The sequence below is a fragment of the Callionymus lyra genome, chromosome 4 (genome assembly GCF_982586985.1).
Source record: "Callionymus lyra chromosome 4, fCalLyr1.hap1.1, whole genome shotgun sequence".
Classification (NCBI taxonomy): Eukaryota; Metazoa; Chordata; class Actinopteri; order Syngnathiformes; family Callionymidae; genus Callionymus; species Callionymus lyra.
Genome location: NC_141821.1, coordinates 6,079,386 through 6,096,567, shown reverse-complemented (window position 1 = coordinate 6,096,567; position 17,182 = coordinate 6,079,386). Strand labels below are relative to the sequence as shown.

At 38.0% G+C, this 17,182-nt stretch overlaps 1 protein-coding gene across 6 annotated transcripts in view; it reads left to right on the top strand.

Moving 5' to 3' along the window:
• pcdh7b (protocadherin 7b) overlaps positions 1-17,182 on the top strand; it is a 129,181-nt gene that overhangs the window by 68,017 nt on the left and 43,982 nt on the right. The gene's annotated exons all lie outside the window — the stretch shown is intronic.

Here is a 17,182-nt window from a genome sequence, read left to right as displayed (position 1 = left end):
TTGGCTAAGTGGCTTAAATGGCTGGTGTTTGTTGCTAAAGAGGATTTATGGTCAGAGGTCATGAACTTAGAATCTGTTCGTGGGTTTGTTACATAAAGGTCTGCCCTTTTATTTTTATCCAAACGACGCTTCACTAGCCTAACCCTAACCTGAAACATTAACCCTTTTAACTTCTAAAGCTGCCAACTATCTCAAGTCAAAGGTATCTGCCCTCGTGTCCGTGTCTACATTTGAGTGGAAACCTTTGCTTGTATACATAGGTCTATTTTTTTTTTTAAATCCATCTGTACAACCTTTGAAAAGCACATCTTTCTAGGAGATTTATCCATTTTAGACATACACTTTTGAGTTCATCCAGAGAGACGTAGGCAGCTACAGGGTGGCCTTGTGGTCAGAAGAGATGTAATTGGTTTAGGTGCAGTGATTGAATCCGTGAAAAGAAGGATGACAAAAAAAAGAATATATATTCAGCTATATATTTCTTTTTAAAGTGTCCTTGAAAGAAAGGACCCAGAGTCCTTGCTTGCTCACTTGTACCTGATCACATTGTATAAGAAAGCATCAGCTAAATACCTGCCGTAAATGAAATCATGAAAGGTTAGGGCAAATATTGACAGACTGTTCTAACCTTGCGAGGGAAGCTAACTGCGCTCATTATTACTCTCATCGCTGCTGTTTCCAAACCATTCATTTACGCGCCGATCGAAAGGCTTTTACCAAAGATGAAAATGAGGGAGAACAGAAGTTAACAGATGGCTCGCTGCAACACTCCCTCGTCATTCAAGAATCATAAGATAATGATCACCTGTAGTTTTGTTTGGATTATAATGAATGCAAAACACTTTTATGGAGTAGAAGGGGGGGGAAACCGTTATTAATGAAACTAAGTAATATATACTTTAACATAGTATCCCCATGTATTTCCAAAATGTCTATAAATCTTTCATATTATATGATGTAAGGACTTTATGAATATTTGACTATTCTGTGAATAATACTGCATTGCAAGTTACCTTTTGGATATGAAACTGTACCATCATCTGAATGGTAACAGTTACTTTTCGAAGCTTTTGATGCACAGCTGCGCACTCACTTATTCATGAGCTTACCCCTGAGCTCATCAGATATTCATACACTTTCGCTATTTGGAGTCAAACAGCCAATTAGTCCATTATAGAAGTCAAAGCAGCTCTTCCGCATGTAGCCGGAAGGTCAAAGACATACTTTTGTATTGATCTGTCGATTGCGAGGAGGGGAAGTGGATTTTTTTAATTTCCCAGTACATTTTAAAATAAAATTCTTCCATGTTTCCCTTTCATCTTGACTGAGTGAAATATACAGTGTCTGCATGTGGAACTTTTGATGAAAAAAAATATAAAAAAAGTATGGACTCGAATTTAGCTTGTTATCGAGTTACGTCCACTATAGCTACTTTAGCTTGAATAAAGTAACCATTCAAAATGGATAGATAACAATATAAAATATATCTTACAAAATAGTCATCATCATCATTAGTTTAAGTTCAAAACATTTAAAAAATATTTTATTCTCTGTTTACCCATTACTTTCTTAAGATTGTGTTTAATTACTTTGCCGAGTAAAAAAAAAAAAAAGGAAGGAAATGAAAAATAAATATATATATTGATGAATGTTTATCTGTAAAAAAAAATATTAAATTATATAATAATAAATATTATTATTATGTATTAATCATCTTTATAAAGATATGATAATGTTTATTCAACAAGACAATTAATAATTGAACAGATCTATTCTATAAATCTGTATAAAGAATAAATGTTAGATTATAAGTAAGGAACAGTCAAGGAACGGTACATACAAATTGAAAGATGTTTTTGTTTAAAAAATGTTTATTTGGTCATCAAATATTTATCTATTGAGTATTTTTTGTAATAATGATGTTATCAAGAAATATTTACTTGTTTATGTTTTTTTTCTATCACCAAATATCATGATCTATTTATCAACTTAATGAGTAGATCATTATTTATGGTCTATTAATCAAGACGATTAATAATTGTTAATACATGATCAAAATGAGTCGTCGCTATGAATAACACGTGAATATTTTAAGACAGTAGAAATCCTGACGTTCGTTTGCCAACACTTTAGAATCTTGTATCAAACGCAGAGACTGGTCAACAGTGAACACTCACTGTAGCTCATAAGAATCCTGCTGCGAACGTTAGCATTCCGGCCACGTTTTTTCCGCTTTGGCAACCAGACAATCATCCACACCCCACTTCAACCCGTGCACACACACTGAAACACAATAGACTAAATCTTCCTCCTGCAGAGAAATCTCGGGGTTCTGCCGTTGGATTACCAACATCATCATTTAAGGTTGGCGTAGCTGGGATGACAGACTAGGACAGACAAGTGCTGCATCACTGAAGTTATCAGTCATGTTGTCTGCGAGGAGAAAGGATGACTGATCCTCTCACTCACCGAAGGAGAAAAAAAACAAAACAAAAAAAAACAGACAGTGACCCGTAGGGAAGGATACATGGATGACAAAGACACATCTTTAGTCAAAACAAATAACTATCTTTTACACGCCACGATCCTGCTTCACTGCATCCTCTCCAGGCTTTGTGAAGCACTTCTCCAGATCACTCCATGGCTGTTGTTTGTCACTGTTTCTGAATTGATGCCCGTTTGGAATTCGGCTCGGCCTGGTTAATAATGTGTACGCAGTGCGAGCGTGCTTGTGTGTATCCATTCATTAAGCAAACCCAATCGTAGGGCCAGATGGCAGCGCGAGTTTGTTTAATTAAAATCATTCATATTTCAAAAGCGGAGTGGCTTGGGCGCTGGTTGTAGGTCCAATTTCCCCCGCGTCATTTGCGGTGTGTTTGTGTGAGACGGTGGCAACATGGTGGAGGGTTTGTTTTGGAAATCTTTTGTGCACAAACTAGTTAAGTGCTCTACGCTTATCTTGGATTTGTCAGAGTTGATGGTGGATTGAGACGAGGACTGAAGGAAAAACAGGGATGAAGAAAGAGGTTAGTAGCTGAGAAGATGGGCAGTTGAGGGGAAAATGATTGATACGATTTCAGATAATAATTCCAGAGTGTCGTATTTACAGTTCTGTACTATCCTCTCCGGCCTCGCCCAATGGCATCCGCAGATGTCTCACCTTCCAAGACCCACTCTTAGGGGAATTTCAACAAATTTCGTTGTCCCAAAATTTACTTCTTTTTTTTGGAAACACATTATTAACACCCCAATGTCCTACACCCCAATCTTGCATTTTTTCTAGATTTTGGTTAAAATGGTTTAACCCACCATTCCTCATATTAGATTAGATAAAATTATCTTAGACTGGATTAGATTTGTCTTTATTAATTAATGGGGATTTCCATTTCACAGCAGACGATAGTTTCATAAAAACAAGAAAAAAAGAGCAAAAAACAGAACAGAACAAAGTGCAAAGGATGACAAAGTGCAAATATAAAGAACAAAGATCGAAGGAAAGAACACAAAGAAAAAGGATAGAAAGATTAACATAGTATAACATCATCCTTTCACTCCACTTCTGGCACGAGGAATGAATGTAAACATAGCTCTACATAAAACTATGAATTGTTTCAAGACATAAAAGAACATTGGTAATAGAAATGGGCACATTTTTCCAGTACTACATAAAAAAAAGCTTATTTAATATGATAAATAGGCTATATAGGTCATTTAAATAGTGTTTTGCCTCCCGTTGTGGCCCTTAACAGTCGTTAAAAAGAGGCTGCCATTCTATAAATATTCTATATATGTTTAATTTCATTCAAATTGGTTGTATATTAAAGAGATATTTTGTCAGAGTGGTCTGGGAGTCGATAAAACTGTCACACACAGGCTTGTATCGTTAATTAATTCAAGCTGTGTTTACGATGCTTAAAGAATGTACATTTAGATACAGAAAATCTTCTGTATTTATTTAATTTCTTCTCAGTTATTCCATCATGCATTGTCTTTGAGGAGAGATCAGTATTTAAAACATCTGATCCTGCATCACGATGATGTTGTTGATACGGAAGAATAAAGAGTAATGCAGCCGCTGGTTGGATTTAAAAGTTATTCCTTATACTTGTAGGATTCTTCCGTGCTTTAAATTGAACAATTGGATATGGAGGCAGCATTCAAAGGGACATAAATATGCACTGTGGATGAACTAGAGGCAAAATAAACCAGCAAACTTCAGGAGAAGCTGTCATTTTTGTAGAAGAACAAAAGCTTATTTTTGCTTTTAAAAAAATAAAAAAGAATTGTTTGCAACAGCTCCGGCAATAAACAAGTGGCGATGCATGTGTGTGTGGAGAGACACACACAATGTGTAGGTCTTTGTGGATAATGGAATTGTTGCTGTGGTGTTTTGTGTATCTTCAGGCTGCTGCCACCCACTCCTGACGGAGATTAAAAAAGCCATTCAGCAGCCTTACGAACTCCGATGCACCGGGAGAAGCATCACAGCAGCGTTGGACAGTTTCTTTGTGAGGAATTGGGCTGGCATGCGTTAAGACTTCCACACAAACTCAAACGTGACCCACATGTATTGAGGAAAAATATTAAACCGAGCTCATGTTTTCAGGTGTTTTTGAATCAACTGAAGAAATAGATCAAAACTTATTTGTGTAATTTCATCAGGATGCTTTTCTGAAGCTTCTCAAGCCAGAGCGAGAACTAGCTCTTTTTTCTTTTTTTTCTTCTTCTTCTTTCACGCCACCGCAGAGACATGAATGCATTTTCAATGAGGGCCCTACAGTCAAATGTGCCGCCATGTGAATTTTGTGCCTTTTTAGATGCAACAAAGCAGCTACTAGCAGCTTGGCTGGTTTCCAAATGGCACGGACATTACTTATGTAGGGAATGAAATCAATTTTTCTGACAGCTGTTGGTTTGGAAGGCTCCTGCCGCTTTCCACCGCTTTTTTTTTCTCCCCTTCTCCCCACGCTGCTTCTTCTTAGAGATATCATCACTTATCGACGGATGTATCCATGTCAGACGCGGTGTTTTAAGGGAGAGCTGGCGAGGCGGCCGTCGATGAAGACAATTAAACACCTTAAAGGCAGTCAGCCGAAGCCTCCCTGCGTCCTCCCGTCCCTTCAAGGCACTTTGTCTTCTTCTTGTTTTGCCTCGAACACATCCTCCCCGAGTCTCCCTCGCCGCTCTCTGCTCCTTTTAAAGTAAGGATTTAATCGCCACATAGGGCTCGGACGCTCCCGTATATGACGCTGTTTTTAGATTACCAACCTGATTGACTTCTTTAAGAGAGTCTTGGGTCTGGAAAGAAGACCCGGAACGGTGTTATTAGTGTTTCCACTGTGGCCCGAGAATATCTTGTTCTCTAGATTACGACTTATTAAAATAACATTTGGAAAGGGATGTCAGATCATTTGGAGTAATCTATTCAAGGCTATTATGGTCACTTCATGGTGCATTCTAAAAAGAAAAAAAAATATGATTTATGTTCTATTGATTATTATTATCTTAAAGGGGTTTTATTTGAATACAGTCATTTTGAATTCACTTTTCTTTGCATTAGTTCCTTCGATCAATGTTTTTTATATTTGCACTTTGTCATCCTTTGCACTTTTTCTTTTTATTTGCACTTTTTTCTTGTTTTTATGAAACTGTCGTCTGCTGTGAACTGGAAACCAGGGGGATTAATAAAGTCTATGTAATCTAATCTAACTAGTCTGTGACCCTCAAGTAAATTGAGTTTACACCAAATAATAAACCCTTCGTTGTTTGTCTTAATGTTTTAAAGTATTTATTTTATTGGGTATTGTTTTGATTGTTTAAGCGCTTTCCGACACTGGTCTGGAAAAGTGCTCTAAAAATATAAATTACTTACTTAAACAAACCTTTCCCAAGACTAGGATAAAAAAGTATAACTATAATCATCTTTTATGTATTATTACTGATGAAAGATGTATTATTTTCTCTTAAGTAACATCAGCCTGTGACTCTTGACACGTCAAGTTTACTCAGAAAATAAACCTGTAAACCAGTGAAAATGAAACAAACTCGATGTGATTTATTTTTACTGTTTTTATCTGAAGGTCGGTCCGTGAATATTTTGCTGATATTGGTGCAAACACAAAAAAAGGTCCGGGACCCCTGATCCGAACCATAAGTGGAGACTTGTTATCTACATAAGGTCTGCGACTGAAGAAAACGGGAGAAGCTTTAAATCATAGATTAACTAGAGCAAAGGAAACCGTTTCTGTACGGATAGATTCCCTTTTTAATGGTTAAGCTTTTTAAATTTTTACAAAATATTCTTTATTTTTAGGATGAGAGTCTTAACCTCGTGCGTGTCGTTTCTTTCTACAGAATCAAAATATCAACATTCTTCTGCACTTTGTCATTTCATGACGAGATTCAGCTGTTGCAGCAGATGTTTCTTCTCCGTAGAAAAACTTTGCCAAAATTGGTCATAAACCCTGCTGTTAGAGTGTGTGTTGTGTGTGTGTTTTCCTCCGTGTTAATATAAGCAGTGACTCTCTCTTTGACCTTTTAGGAAGAAATTGCATATTGTGTACATTTTGCCGGTGCTGGTGTTGGAGGAGAAGCTGACGCATGCAGCTTCGGGTCCTTCAGGCCCCTTCTGTTTATTTGGCACATCATGGATTTGTAGCTTTGGGTCTGCCTGTTACTTAACCCCTGACATTTTGAAAGAGACAAACAGCATGTTACGAAACATTTTTCGAAAAGCACATTTAACTCAAAAGTGTCAGGAGGGCGTGAGGATTGTATAAAATACAACGTTTAATGACCACAGGATTACTTGATATTTAATTTTTAATGATTTCCTGTTTACACCATACTATCAATAGATTACATTTGAAAGAATCTTATTTCACTGGAGTACATGGAAAACCAACAGCTTTTAATGTGAGTGTAAGTGAAGGGTTTGAAATAGTTTTATTTTATTTTCTACGTCTGCTTTTGTTGTGAGTTTACCTCATATCCAAACTAAATCTTACATTTATTAGTTAAAATATATGAATAAATCGTTTGCCAAGGAGGTTATATTTATACTGCAGTAGATTTGTTTATTTGTTCTTATTTAGTCTATTGTTTTTAAGTAGTGGAACCAGTTTGGATTAGATAAATAAATACCTCTCTGTGTTTTTTAAATGTAAGTAAAATTGTCATATCTTTCAAAACCCAAGAATTCTACCACTAATTCTACGACTTATTTTCCCGGTGACGTAAGAGTAAAGACATTGGTCCCAACCGGACACACCATAGACCACAAGTGTCATTTCTATTAATGGAACATCATATTTGCCAACACAATTCCGACTGGATCGATTGAAGTGCGTTTGGATACAGGACTTTATAGCTAAGAATTCAGCCGAGGCACATTAAACAAATGGTAAACTGGTGCCTCAGCCGCTCGTGTAATCCACGTTTCAACGACAGCTTGTTCATCTTCATTTCCATCCGGCACGACGCTGCAACTGGCACTACTTGTAGACGCAGATCTTGTGAGGACGCTCTGCCAGCGGCTCCGACTGATGCCATTGATTGAAAGCAATTAGCTGGTATTATTTGTTGAATTTGACATCCTGTTTATCTGCAGTCGGTCGGGTGCGCAGTCCTTTAAAAACATGTTGCTTAAAGTGTCGGGACTCATTTTCATCTGCACCGAAGATAATGAGGTATAATTCCGCTCATATATGAGGCGCCTGCCTTCACGTCTTCAGCAGCTCTGGACGAACCAGAACTTATTTTCACTTCCCCATTTCTCGCCCCTCTGCTCCGCCGCTCTTCGACTTATAAAAATAGATGAAAGCATGTAACAATGGAGAGAGGGGGATTATCCTCCCGCTCTCTCTCTCTCCGGCTTTCTTTCTTTGAGGACGTAGTTAATGTGTCTCAGATGGGGAAGAGGGTGGGGTGGCAGGGAGAGGAGCTGGGGAGTACGAGCGAGAGGTGAAGAGCGAAGGAATGAAATGAAAAGAGACTTCCGGGGGAACCGTCCGCTCGGACCGCGGCAAATCAGTGTTAGAGGTCACCGAGTGGCTGCGACCTTTGGCTCCGCTGATGCTGGAGGGATTCGTGATCTGACCCGTGGGTCTCTCGGAGAAGAGAAAGAAGGCTTTGATACTCACACAGCACCTTGGGTTTCAATGCTCGCTCACATGTGCCCACTTCATCCACCGTCAGCAATAATATCCTCCTGAGTTTCTCCTGAATTTCATTATGAACCTTTTTTTTTTTTTCACCATAAAATCTTCAAGAAGCTACGCTTATGGACACAATTACTCCGGGTCAAATATGATTAGACATTAGAGGGAGGGAATCTTGGGAGACTTGGAGGATGAAACGTGCCTGCAAGATTTGTTTAGTGTTGGCCAGATGGAACCGTTTAAACTGTTAGTGTTGAGCTTATGTTTAAAATCAGGCCGAGTTCTAATAGAGAGTTTTATAGTTGTGGGTCATATATTCATATTTATGGTTTTTTTTTAGTTTGTGACAAAGAAGTTACATCTGTTTGTGGGCATCAAAAATCAGTTAAAACCTTCAAGATTTCAATAACACTTCCTGAAATAACTGAAGGAAAATGATCTGGAAAGAGTAAATTGATAATTTTAGGTAAAAATGTACAGTATGTAACCCTTTTTTTCATTGGGAAATGAAACAAGCTTTTTAATGTTGCAAGTGAACATTGTTAATATATATATATTTTTTAATTGTAATAGTTGTTGTTTATGTTTTCCCCCTGTAATGAAAGTTACTGTTATTTTGCCTATTTTTTAATATATTTTATATATTTATTCATTCATTTTCTTTATAACTTATTCCCTTCAGGGGGGGTTGGAGCCTATCCCAGATTATTCAGGGGGGCAGGCCTCTCACAAAACAACAATTAACACACACACTCATACCTACAGACCATTAACCCAAGTTCTCAATCAACCTCTGTATGTTTGGACTTCGGGAGGAAACCAGAGTGCCCGGAGTAAACCCACACAAGAGCAAAAATAACATTCAATCTCTCTAATTATTGTTTTAATGTTCGTTGGCAAAGGATAATTACATTTAAAATGATGTCTTTGCATTTCTAATCAGAGCAATTCCACTGATCTCTTGGCTCCACGATGGCCTGTCCATTCAGACGCTTCAACCTGTTTCCCTCACGACTGCCAAGTAGATTCTCTTCCTGCGGAATAACAGTCAGCATTAGCAGCATGCATGTTTTATGAAGGCTGAGAGCTCACCCTACTTAAGACAAACATAGACCCAACTATCCGCACAGCCATGAAATTGCTGTATGTGTGTGTGTGTGACCGTAAAGAAATAGGAAATGGTGTGTGTGAGCGCGACACCAATATCTACACTCCTCCTGCTTCCCCCCTGTGAGCGTGAAGCTGCTTGCTTAAGCATTGTTGACCCATTTAGTTTTAGTCCTCGTTCGTCTTCGTCTGTCGCTGCTCACAACGTATGTTACATAAACTCTTACGTATATACCATTGCTGAGCAGTTAAGAATATAGGCAACAATTTACTTGTAATAATAAAAACAATAAATTCATTTTTCTCTCAGAAAAAAAAAACACATTTTTAAACGTATTTAAAAAGTGTATATGAAAGTAATTGATTTAAGGCTTTCATCGAAACGTTTACTTTTAACATAAGCTAGTGGGTTATTTATTTTAAATAATATATTCATATGAACTTGTCCGGAAGAGGTCATGTGTGTTTTTTCAGTTTGAGGAGAGCCGGACGCGAACTACTTTTTAGATCGTGATGACGAGTATAAAACCACAACATACGTTTTCTTGTGTGTTTATGTTAAATCGTGGGATCCTTACTTCAAATAAACTAATAAAGAGGAATCTGACAGTACATTATTTTTGGAGACGTAAACCTTGACAAGACTCTTCTAGCATCAAGTTATTCAAGAAGTATTTGTGAACTTGTTCCTCAAGCTGTGGACATCTAGCTTTTATCCCTAGATTATCAACTGTTATTCAGCCAGTTCCTTACACGTTTTCTGTTCACTGCAAACTCTCTTTTTAGCTGGTAATTTTCAGAATATGATTGAAGAAGGAGTTTTCTCAGTTGCCTGCAGTTAATACAAAACTGTACAGTGAGAATTCTGAGCTGCTCTAGTAGAAGAACTCACATTTCCACGATCCTTAAATCTCTTCACTGGCTGCCAGATTCTTTCAAGATCCTTTTTAAAATTCTGGTTCTTACTTTCAGATCTATTCATGGTCATACCTTCCATCAGTGATCTGATCCAGACTTACACCCCAGCTCGGGCTCTGAGGTCTGTGGATCAGAATCTACTGATGGTTCCTGAACTTCAGGACCAGAGGAGAGAAATCCTTCCAGACTGTTGCTCCTAAGCTTTGGAACCATCTCTGTCTTTGATGATCTACTGACTCCTTCAAGAAACATCTTAAGACATTCTTATTTGTGCAGACTTTTTCCTAATCTTCTCGGGCTGCTGTGTTTGTCTTATTTGTCTTTTTGAATGTGTATCGCTTTTGGTTGTTCAAGCGCTTTGTGACCCTGGTCTAGAAAGGCACTACAAATAATAAATAATTACTTACTTACTTGATTGATTTTGATTTTGTTGTTGGCATTTGCCTTTGAAGTTGTCAGTGGTACAGGAGTAGTGGAAGTAGCAGATACTGGTATATAAGCCTTGTTTGCCCTATATATCTTCTATATCAACAGAATAAAGGTCATATGAGTCAGTCTAGGGGGTCTTACAGAGCTTGTCTTAGGCTCAAAATGACCCCCATGAACTGCTCTGTCTTGTTCGTCTGAGGGCTAAAAGCTACTCCTTAACGGTAGCGTGAATAGGCAGGAGGCAAGAAAGGTTTTAAACTAAATTAGACCTTTGGAGCTTATCAAGTTAAAGGCTTTTAAAAGCCACACGTCCTTCAACAATTGTTCTCTCCGTCCAGAAGCTTTTCTAACGGATCTGTACTTTTAATATACATGTCTGACTTAAGTATAAAAGCCGTGGCACCAGTCAAAAGTGTGATTATAGTCCACAAAATCGCATACACGTTTTTGGGGTTACACTTACCATTTCCCCAAATGGCTCCTTTTTTTAATCCTCTGGCTTGTTTTCAACTCAAAACATGAATGTATGTAACCCTCTTGTTACCGCCTGGAGGTCCCCCAGTCAAGAACACCCCCCTGTCCCAAGAAACAAAACAAAAACAGTGATAATGTGCGCCACTTAACGCCGCTGCTGTCTTTTCGGCCTGTTATAATACGGCAATCAAAACAAAGCCAAGGCTCCCACGATGATGAGCTTAGACTCAACTTCCTGTGAGGAATGCTAAAGTGGCCGTCAAAACCATCCATTTAATCCACAAAAGAAGGTCCCCTTAAGAGCCAAAACACATCAGCGGCTGAGGTAACAAGACACTGGGACGCAACAATGGAGCTAAATGTGGTGGGGATGGGAGGATGGGGGGGGTCCAGGTGAGCTATGTTTTTATTCTCCTTCCTGGAGGGTTAACAAAAAGATTAACCCTCTGAACAAATGTGCCAGGGGCACACCTGTTTTTGAGCATTTAGAGCAAAGTGTGCGACTCTTTGTTTCCTGCACCTTTTGTTTGCCGTCCCGCCCGCAGACTAATGGCTACCTTGAAGGCTCGGGCAATAGCATTTATCTTGTCAGTGGCTTAAACAAACCCTGGGGCAGAGCAGCTTTGCAGAACCAGTCACTGAAGTGTCTCCACGGGGGATGGAGGATTTGATTTGAGTGAAAAATCTATAATGAGCAACAGTCAACGAAGGTATTTGTTGTTTGAAGCAACAGTGTTTTTTTCACAAGAGCCTCAGTCAGTTTTCTACCTTATCATTATCTCGCCAAATGATGGTTTCACGTGTCCTTGTCACCATCCGAGTAGGCTCATACCATCAAGAGCACAAGGAACCGGATCATTCTGCCAATAAATGCTGCATTCAAGTACACGTAGAATAAAGTCTTCATCCTGCCTAATGGTAAAATAAATAACATTGTATTCCTCTATTGTTTACTGCTGTTGTTATATTCGTTATTGTTACTGTTTTTGTTATCGTTGGATTTATCTACTGTATTTCATTTTGGACAATTACATTTCCCTGAATAGACAATGGGACGTGGGAAAATAATTTCTAAATATCAATCACTTATAATGATAGTAAATTACTCTTTGGTCATGTTAAGATGTTTAACAGGTTTAAACATTAATACTAAGTTGGTTTAAAGCCTCACCTTTTGAATGAAGACTTTGTTTACTGTCCCTAAATAACAGCGTTAATACTTGAATTAATAATAATATATTTGACTTTGTCAGGATGATTTTCTAGTCGATGTGATGACGAAGCTTCATGAAACAGTTTCAATGTATGTTTAGAGCAATATATTAAATAAAGAGAAGAGAGTTTTATATACAAAGGTAGGGCTTCATGAAGCCTCATCAATATAACACTAGCTTTGACTATGTCATCTCTATTTTCTAGTGGTGTGCTGACGAAGCTTCATGAATCAATTTCTTTTTTTTTAGTATTGAGACCACTCTCAAGTCAGTCACGGTCTGGACAACCGTCCCTCCTTATGAGTCACCTGTACATTTTAGTCTCAACTTTTTTTCTGCCAACGGAATGCTTCAGGAGTAAAATGATGGGATAATTGGACAGTTTTAAACTTCTAATTGGTGTTTTTTCCTTCTTTTTTCCCCTGTATAATTTGTCACATAAGCGTGACAGCAAAATGCAAAACATCTTTTAATGCCTCCCACACAGTTTTCTACTCTGATAATGTTTTTTTTTCTATTTTTTTAAAAGTTAAGTAAAGTGAAAAGTGATAGCCTCAACTTCTTTGGTATTAAAAACGTTTTAGTTTTAAATGTCTTTAGCAATCATGGTTCAATCAGGATTATCTAAGACAGGTTGACATGTTAGAAACACAAACTCCCATACACACACTTCTTTTAAATACACAAACACGTTGATAACTATGGATACAACTGGGAAGAGGTCAAGAGGTTGATCGAATCAATCAGTTCCATGTGCTCAGCTCCTGACAGATGTGGCCGGTGCCGACAGAAAACATTCAATCTTAGTCTATTTAGAAGGAGCTCTGAGAATATCCACCACTTTTCAACATCCAGGGAAGCAAGCCTGGGTTGTATTTTCCAGATTCCCAGATGGTTGGCGGCTAAACCCAAATTTCAAATTGATTTCAAAACATTGTTTTAGCACCAGACTTGTATCATGTTTCTAGTCATGTATTTGTGCAGGCATCCGTCCTTTGAGCGAAACAGTGCCCAGTGTTTGACGCTCAAACAGGCCGTACATTTTATTTGCTACTGACAATATGGACAATGTGTACAGACAGTCTTTGCAGGAGCTGGTTTTCTTTCTTTATGTTCCTGAATAAATTCTTCAAAGTTTGCACTCATTTTTTAAGGCCAAAGTGCTGTCAAGATATTTACCCAAGGACTTTTGGTTTTGATTCCTGTCTGAAAACAAGTGAGAGAACTGAGATAAATTATGGTTCCATCCTCCCGCACGCTGTGAATCTGAAGTCGGGTCAGCCCGACATAAATCATCTTAATCCCTGTGCAGACACAGCAAGGGCGCACAAAATGTACACACGTTTATTCATACGCACGCTGGTGTAACACTCACCTTGCTCTAGAGACCCACCCCCCTTCTTTAATCTCTCATCTTCTTCATTTGGAAGAGGAAAATAAAATAAAGATAAAGCCAGATTTAATAACTCTCAAGCCCTGAGCAAGGTTTGATCTTAATCAAAAGCAACTACAGATTATAACTGCCACGAACAGATGGTTTCTGGATTGATTGCGCTTTTTCCCCCCTTTCTTTTGAGTTATTAATATTATTGCTACCCCTGCCTTTTCCCTTCACCTCACTGTGTTCTTAAGAGGACTTATGTAGGCTTAGACTGTTGACCAATTCTCCAAATGCTTCTGTCAGGACCTTTCATTAGTATCAAAGTCTTTAATCCAGCGCAGTATATACATGCGTTAATCCCGCTCACCTCCAAAAAAGACCAAAGCTCACGACGCTCATGTTCTTAGGCTCATGTCTGCGTGAGGATAAAGCAATTTGGGAAGGTATTTGAGGCAGGGAATGTGGTGACAGTGGGCTCAGTTCATGAAAGAAAATGAAGACTTTACATTCATTTTCAGGGGATTTTTTAGGTCGCATTAGGAGTGCAAAAGGTGATAACCGAAAGCGAGGGAGAAAATGTGGAGCAGTTACAGTATTTGACTGGATTTAAGGTGTTATGCAATAAGAGCAGACTCTTTTCTTGTGATTAATTGTGTGTGCCTGTGTGTAGTCAAGCAGGAAAGTGTGTCACTTTTAATTTGAAGTGCTGATGAGGTGAATAGGCCACCGGATAATAGGAAACAAAGAATGTGCAGCAAAGATACAAAAAACACTTTCGCTACTGAATTTTTACACAGACTTTCAATCAAACAAAGCATACATTTTCTCATTAATTTTATAATATACATCAGTGTTGTAGGTACTCATCCTCGATCTTGGTCATGCTTTGTCCTTGAGTTCTCTTGGATTCAAACAGTTGTCTCTATGACGGTTATTTTTCTGCTAATTTTAAACGCTCCAAATATACAAACTTTATTTCTTATTGGTCTCAATTTCAATCTGAAAAGTATTTCTCTTCACTTTTGGTGTCTTCCATCTCCAGTCCTGGTTGTGTCTTGATCTTGACTGTTAATCTAGAAAAAAAAACGTTTTAAAATGTACATTCCAAAACCATATTTTTAACTCTTTTGCTATTTTACAAACTGTTTCATGACACAGTGACTTCACTATGAAAGTGTTTCATGACACAGTGACTTCACTATGAAACTGTTTCATGACACAATGACTTCACTATGAAACTGTTTCATGACACAGTGACTTCACTATGAAACTGTTTCATGACACAGTGACTTCACTATTTAACTGTTTCATGACACAGTGGCTTCACTGTGAAACTGTTTCATGACACAGTGACTTCACTATGAAACTGTTTCATGACACAGTGACTTCACTATGAAACTGTTTCATGACACAGTGACTTCACTATGAAACCGTTTCATGACACAGTGACTTCACTATGAAACTGTTTCATGACACAGTGACTTCACTATGAAACTGTTTCATGACACAGTGACTTCACTATGAAACTGTTTCATGACACAGTGACTTCACTATGAAACTGTTTCATGACACAGTGACTTCACTATGAAACTGTTTCATGACACAGTGACTTCACTATGAAACTGTTTCATGATACAGTGACTTCACTATGAAACTGTTTCATGACACAGTGACTTCACTATGAAACTGTTTCATGAGGCCTCATTGACACATCTCTATCATCGACCCATCTCTACTTTTAGTACATGATCACTTCTTGGTCAACTTTTTAATTGCTATCATGCAAATACTTTTTTTTTTCTGGCCCAATCGTCCTTACTGACCCTGACTATTTGTATAAATATAAACCGTCATTTGCTCTCATAACCACACACTCAATCATTCACTTAATATATATTTCCTTGACAGCTTATGTGTGTTTTCATGGCTGTGAGTGTCCAAGCAGCTGTGTGCATACGTATGAGGAATAATTAAAAAGAACATTTCTCTGCCAATTGTCACAGACACACGGAGAGGAAGAGACCGAATACTTCTTTGTTCTCGAGGCTTATCTCCCTCCCTTATGTACCCCCCTTTGTTCCACTCTCAAGTTTTGTTGGAATGTTATTAGAGCAAAATCATCCAGCAAATGATCATCCACAGTTGCCACATTTTTAATGTTTTCCAGTGACAAATTGAAAATGGGGTTTTCGTGCTTAATAGCCAGTTTTAGCGCCAAACTTGCCTGTGTATGCAATTAGGATCCAATCATCTATGATGACACGTGTCTTGTGGAAGGAAAGTTCTGCTCCGCCTTGACTTAAAATAAACATAGAACTCTATACATTGCCTGTCATGAGATGTTCAGAATGGTGGGCCACGAGTCGTGATGGTTTGATGAGGCCTCATGAAACAGCGGATGATGTATCAGTGATACAGTGTCTTGATTGAATTATTTCATCTAAACTGATGCCAGGTTTCATTGAATTAGTAGATCAGAGCCAAATGTTATGAAGCAAATAATGGCAAAAATAAAAATCAAGACACTGTATCATGATACATCATCAGCTGTCGTCACTAGGCAGCAGAGTTGCAGCAACACAATCGCTTATTTTCACTCATCTGGGTCACCTGATGCTCCTGAGAGTAAAACTAAACTATGAACTTGTCCATTCACTTTAAAGCTTTGACAGATTTAAGTATATTTTTACAGTGTTGGATACATGTATTAGTAATTATTTTTGTAAGTAAGTAAGTAACTATTATTTGTAAAGCACTTTTTTCAGACCAGGGTCACAAAGCGCTTAAACAATACAAACAAAACTCAGTTAACATTCTTTAAAAGGTCAACACAAGATAGAGACAAAACAGCCCATTCTTCCTAGTGTAAGCTATAATGAAATAAACTTTAATGCGGGATTCAGTACTATCTGTATACAATGTCACAATCCTACATTAGTGATGCCCTCAGTGATTTGAAAATGTAATACTTAATAAATATATAAAAATATATTTTAACATTCATTTTACCTCATATTCTGTTAGAGATGAAGGTAGATTTTAGTCATATTTGGAGCTCTATGATTGTTTGTCAAGAAGTTTTGTATTCATCACGATATTGGTTTATTTTTTTCCCTGTCCATTTCCACCTGTTTAGAAAGATTATAGTAATACTTTTTCCATTTGCGATTGCTTTCCCCGCACCCAAATCCACCTCCAAATGATATTCAGGCGTCTAATTGTGTCACTACGGGATAGAGGAGGATGGTTTCTTCAGGCAAGGCCGTCGTCCTGACAAGTGGAGCGCAGCCATAAATAAAAGGCTGAAGAGGTTTTCTTGAATATTTCAAGAGAAACATTGACCAGCGCATTAGTGCAGAGGTCAGCATTGTCACCTTTATGGTTTGCTTCCTTTTAGAGCAGGGACAGCTGTTTCTTTTCCGAGTGGGTTTTTTTAAGAGTACCAATAAAGATTTTAAGATTCCACCCCCCGGTTTGCTTCTATTTTTTAAGTGGAACCA